This window comes from Nerophis ophidion, linkage group LG29 (genome assembly GCF_033978795.1).
Source record: "Nerophis ophidion isolate RoL-2023_Sa linkage group LG29, RoL_Noph_v1.0, whole genome shotgun sequence".
NCBI lineage: Eukaryota > Metazoa > Chordata > Actinopteri > Syngnathiformes > Syngnathidae > Nerophis > Nerophis ophidion.
In genome coordinates this window covers 29,096,407-29,103,212 of record NC_084639.1, presented here as the reverse complement: position 1 = coordinate 29,103,212, position 6,806 = coordinate 29,096,407, and the positions used below count along the sequence as shown (strand labels likewise).

At 36.1% G+C, this 6,806-nt stretch overlaps 1 protein-coding gene across 3 annotated transcripts in view; it reads right to left on the bottom strand.

Moving 5' to 3' along the window:
• The window catches only part of abca4a (ATP-binding cassette, sub-family A (ABC1), member 4a), a 28,280-nt gene that overhangs the window by 1,486 nt on the left and 19,988 nt on the right, over positions 1-6,806 (bottom strand). The gene's annotated exons all lie outside the window — the stretch shown is intronic.

The following is a 6,806-nucleotide window of genomic DNA, read 5'->3' as shown; positions in this document are numbered from 1 at the left end:
ATGCTGGGAGACTTGGTGTTGGCCCAGTGCATGCTGGGACACGCAGCCCTCCTACACAGGCAGTGTGGAGAGAATGTGTCACATGTTGGGCATGCTGGATTGCGCAACAGAAGATGTTTTGGATCGTTTATGTGGATGGAGGTAGAACGTTGCTTTTCTTCCTGCATTCACACATTCATACAGTTATAAACCATTTTACAAATCAATGAAAAGTGTTCTCAAAATGGGCCGGTAATAAAGTTCATATGGACCAAATTTCATGCTGAAATAAACATGACATCATGCTCAATCTTCTCAGGACATTTAAAGTCCTACTGAAATGAGATGTTCTTATTTAAACAGGGATAGCAGGTCCATTCTATGTGTCATACTTCATCATTTCACCATAATGCCATTTTTTGCTGAAAGGATTTAGTAGAGAACATCCACGATGAAGTTCGCAACTTTTGGTCGCTAATAAAAAAGCCTTGCCTGTACCGGAAGTAGCAGACGATGTGCACGTGACGTCACGGGTTGAAGGGTTCCTCACATTGTTTATAATCATATCACCAAGCAGCAAGAGCGATTCGGACAGAGAAAGCGACAATTTCCCCATTAATCTGAGCAAGGATGAAAGATTTGTGGGTGAGGAAAGCGAGAGTGAAGGACTAGAAAAAAAAAAGACAGGGCAGTGGGAGCGATTCAGATGTTATTAGATACATTTACTAGGATAATTCTGGAAAATCCCTTGTCTGCTTATTGTGTTACTAGTGTTGTAGTGAGATTATACTGTCGTACCTGAAAATCGGAGGGGTGTGGCCACGGGTGTGGTGACCGCCAGTGTCTCTGAGGGAAGCCACACAGCTACCTCTTTGACAGGTGTACGAGGAAGGACGCAAGCGCCGCTCATGCCTACGGTAAGAGCCGACTTATTTCCACAATTTTCTCACCGAAACCTGCCGGTTGACATGTGGTCGGGAACCATGTTCGCTTGACCGCTCTGTTCCATAGTAAAGCTTCACCTTTGTGAATGTAAACACGGAAACACCGGCTGTGTTTGTGTTGCTAAAGGCAGTTGCAATACACCGCTTCCCACCTACATCGTTCTTCTTTGACGTCTCCATTATTAATTGAACAAATTGCAAAAGATTCAGCAACACAGATGTCCAGAATACTGTGTAAATATGTGATTAAAGCAGACTACTTATAGCTGGGATCGGGCTGGAAAAAAATGTCCGCTACAATTCAAGACGTCACGCGCACGCGTCATCATACCGACGTTTTCAACAGGACACTTTGCGCGAAATTTAAAATTGCAATTTAGTAAACTAAAAAGGCCCTATTGACATGTGTTGCAATGTCGGTAGTAGTGGGTTTCAGTAGGCCTTTAATCAATCACAAATGTTGGAGTTGTCTTCCAAGATGTTTGGTCTCTTCATCACTTTAGACCACTCACATCCAGTCTACTGATCCAGTCTACTGATCCAGGCTAGTCATCTAGTCTACTGATGCAGTCTAGTCATCTAGTCTACTGACCCAGTCTACTGATGCAGTCTAGTCATCTAGTCTACTGATCCAGTCTAGTCATCTAGTCTACTGATGTAGTATACTGATGCAGTCTAGTCATCTAGTCTACTGATCCAGTCTACTGATCCAGGCTAGTCATCTAGTCTACTGATCCAGTCAAGACATCTAGTGTACTGATCCAGTCTAGTCATCTAGTCTACAGATGTAGTATACTGATGCAGTCTAGTCATCTAGTCTACTGATGTAGTATACTGATCCAGTCTAGTCACCTAGTCTACTGATGTAGTATACTGATCCAGTCTAGTCATCTAGTCTATTGATGTTGTCTCGTGATCTAGTCTATAGATGTAGTCTAGTGATCCAGTCTAGTCATCTAGTCTATTGATGTAGTCTCATGATCCAGTCTAGTCATCTAGTCTATTGATGTAGTCTAGTGATCCAGTCTAGTCATCTAGTCTATTGATGTAGCCTAATGATCCAGTCTAGTCATCTAGTCTACTGATATAGTCTCGTGATCCAGTCTAGTCACATAGTCTATTGATGTAGTCTAGTGATCCAGTCTAGTCATATAGTCTACTGATGTAGTCTAGTGTTGCAGTCTAGTCATCTAGTCTACTAATCTGGTCTCATGACATAGTCTAGTGATCTGGTCTGGTAACATAATCTAAGGATCTAGTCCAGTGACAGACTTTAGAGACATCCTCTATTGACATAGTCTTGTGACATATGTAGAACGAGTCTAGTGATGTGGTCTAATGACATACTCTAGTGAAGGGGTCCACAATGCGGGCACCAGGTCGCCCGTAAGGACCAGATGAGTCGCCCGCGGGCCTGTTCTAAAAATAGCTCAAATAGCAGCACTTACCAGTGAGCTGCCTCTATTTTTTAAATTCTATTTATTCATTAGCAAGCTGGTCTCGCTTTGCTCGACATTTTTAATTGTAAGAGAGACAAAACTCAAATAGAATTTGAAAATTGCATAGAATAATTTCGCCACACCTAGTGTGTGTGTGACAATCATTGCTACTTTAACTTTAAAATCCAAGAAAATATTCAAAAGACTTGGTCTTCACTTGTTTAAATAAATTAATTTTTTTTTTTCTTTGCTTCTTTTAACTTTCAGAAAGACAATTTTAGAGAAAAAAAATACAACCTTAAAAATGATTTTAGGATTTTTGAACACATATACCTTTTTACCTTTTTAAATTCCTTCTGCTTCTTTCCTGACAATTTAAATCAATGTTCAAGTATTTTTTACATTTTTATTGTAAAGAATAATAAATACATTTTAATTTAATTCTTCATTTTAGCTTCTGTTTATTCAACGAAAAATATCTGTGAAATATTTCTTCAAACTTATTATGATTAAAATTCAAAAAAATTATTCTGGAAAATTGAGAAAATCTGTGCAATCAAATATAAATCTTATTTCAAAATCTTATGAATTTCTTTTAAAATTTTAGTCCTGGAAAATCTAGAAGAAATAATGATTTGTCTTTGTTAGAAATATAGCTTTTGTCCAATTTGTTATATATTCTAACAAAGTGCAGATTGGATTTTAAACTATTTAAAACATGTCATCAAAATTCTAAAATTAATCTTTATCAGGAAAAATTACTAATGATGTTCCGTAATTATTATTATTATTTTTTTCCAAAAAGATTCGAATTAGCTAGTTTTTCTCTTCACTTTCTTCGGTTGAACATTAAATTATAAAGAGTCGAAATTGAAGATAAGCTATGTTTCAAAATTTAATTTTCATTTTTTTCGTGTTTTCTCCTCTTTTAAACTGTTCAATTAAGTGTTCTTTTCATCATTTATTCTCTACAAAAAACCTTCCATAAAAGGAAAAAAATGTACGACGGAATGACAGACAGAGATACCCATTATATGTATATATAGATATATCTATATATATATACATATATATATCTATATATACATATATATAGATATATATATGTGTATATATATATAGATATATATATATATATATATAGATATATATGTGTATATATATATATATATATATATATATATATATATGTATATATATATATATATATATATATATATGTCTTGATTGGATTATCCAGAGAATAGTGCTCGATACCGTGGTAGAGCGCAATATGTAGGTGTGGGAAAAATCACAAGACTACTTCATCTCTACAGAACTGTTTCATGAGGGGTTCCCTCAATCATCAGGAGATTTTCCCACACCTACATATATATATCTATATCTATATCTATCTATATATATATATATATATATATATATATATAGAATATATATATATATATATATACATCTATATATATATATATATATATATCTATATATATAGATATATATATATATATATAGATATATATATATATATATCCGGCGTACATTTTTTTCCTTTTACGGAAGTTTTTTTGTATATTATATATATATATTTATAATTTAATAAATGAATCTATATATCTATATATATATCTATATATATATATATATATATATATATGTAGATTCATTTATTAAAGGTAAATTGAGCAAATTGTCTATTTGTGGCAATTTATTTAAGTGTGTATCAAACTGGTAGCCCTTCGCATTAATCAGTACCCAAGAAGTAGCTCCTGATTTCAAAAAGGTTGGTGACCCCTGCTCTAGTGACATAGTCTAGTAATCCATCCATCCATCCATGCATTTTCTACCGCTTATTCCCTTCGGGGTCGCTGGAGCCTATCTCAGTTGCATTCAGGCGGAAGGCGGGGTACACCTATGGTCTAGTAATCTGGTCTAGTGACAGTCTAGTGATCTAGTCTAGTGATGTAGTCTATGGACATAGAGTATGATCTGGTCTAGTGACAGTCCAGTGACATAGTCTGGTGATGTAGTCTCGTGACTTATTCTTGTGTATTAGTCTAGTGACATAATATATTAGCATGACGTAGTCTGGTGATCTGGCCTTGTGACATAATATAATGACGTAGTCTATTGGCCTGGTCTAGTGACGTAGTCTAATTATGCAGTCTAGTGACATACTCGATTGAGCTGGTCTAGTGACAGTCTGGTGATCTACAAGTATGAGTATCTGTTCTAGTTACATAGTCTAGTGATCCGGTCTAGTGACATTATCTAGTGATGTAGTCTAGTTATGTAGCGTAGTATCATGTTGAATGACATAGTCTAGTGATTTAGTCTAGAGACATAGTCTAGGGATGTAGACTCTTGACATAGTCTAGTAATTTGGTCTAGTTACACAATCTATTGACGTAGTTTAGCAATCTAGTCTTGTGACGTAGCCCAGTGATATAGTCTATGGATTTAATCTCATGATATAGTCTCGCGACATAATTTATTGATGTAGTGTAGTGACATATTGTCAGGATCCAGTCTCATGATGTAGTCTAGTGACGCAGTTTAGTGATCTAGTCTAGTGACATGGTGTAGTGATCTAGTCTCATGACACAGTCTAATGACATACTGTAATGGTCTGGTCTAGTGACCTGAGCTAGTAACATAGTCTAGTGATCTCAACAGTTGACATAGTCTTGTAATCCAGTCTAGTGACATAATCTATCGAGGTAGTCCAGAGCTACGGTGTGTATAGAGAAAGTGTGGCCAAGTCAATTCCAAAGTTGGTGTGAAAACGGCACCCTGACCAAGTAGGACCTCCTAAAGGATTGGTCAAAAGCCCCTCACGTGACGACATATGGCGAGTTGGCCATACTCTCCCAATACACGCCTCTGACGTAGTCAAGTGATCCAGTCTACTGAACAGGTCTTGAGACTCTGTCTAGTGATCTAGTCGAGTGACATTGTCTAGCGATCTAGTCATTGCCATGACCACTCCCATTACTGCTACATTACACCACTATTACCATTACCACTAGCATCATCACTACCATTACATTACAATTACCATTACCACTATCATTACTATTACCATTAATGTTACCATTACAAATAGTATTACCGCTGTTACTACTATTACCATTACCACTAACACAGATCATTATTACCACCCCTATTACATCATCACTATCATTATCCTTACTACTATTGTTACCATTACTATTACTACTTATATTACCGTTACCACTTTTTTTTTATCATTACCACAACTACTACCAGAACTATTACTGCTAGCATATCATTACAACTACCATTACCAATACTATTACCATTACCACGACTACAAACATTATTATCACCAGTACCACTATCATTGCCATTACCACAACTATTACCATTACACTACTATGACTGCTATAATATCATTACAACTACCATCACCTCTAAATAACCACTACTATTAATACGACCATTACCACTACTACAGCTATTACCATGACATTAACACTATCATTGCCATTAACAGTACCACTACTATTTCAACAACCGTTACTATTACTGTATACCATTACCACTACTATTGCCAATACTGGTATTAACATCATTAACACTACCACTATTATTGCCACTATCATTACAATTACTACTGTTATTACCGATTGTAGCTGAGATAGGCGCCAGCGCCCCCCGCGACTCCAAAAGGGAATAAGCGGTAGAAAATGGATGGATGACCAGTAACACTACTACTACCATTACTGCTACATTACAACCATTCGCCACCACTATTACCATCACCACTATCATTACAACTACTATAACCACTATCATTATTAGTACTACTATTATCATTACCACTACTATATATTTACAAAGGCCATTACCTCTACTATCATTACAATGACCATTACCACTATCATTGCCATCACTGCTATTTCCATTACTATTAATGCTACCATTACCACGCCTAATACCACTATTGTTACCATTAACATTACCACTACCACTACTTTTACAATTAACACTATTATTACCACTACCATTACCACTACTATTACTGCTACCATATCATTACCACTACATCAATGATTACTACCACCACAGCCACTACAATGTACATTACCATTACTCTTAATGCTACTATTACCATTACCACTACTACTACTACTGTTAACATGAAATATTACACAACTGCTAACATATCTGCTACATTGCAACCATTATTGACACCACTATTACTATTACAACTAACAATATTATTTTCACTATTACTATTACTATTACACCGCATGACCTCAGAATCATCTCCTCCACAGCACATTACCATGGCAACGTGACTGTGAGCGGAGCAAGGGTTGAAGAACACAATGGTGACAAAGGTAAAGAAGAACATGCAGAATACTGACTCCTGATTGGCTGGTTAAGACCACAGCTCAGTCAGACCTGCTGAGTCTCTAATGGG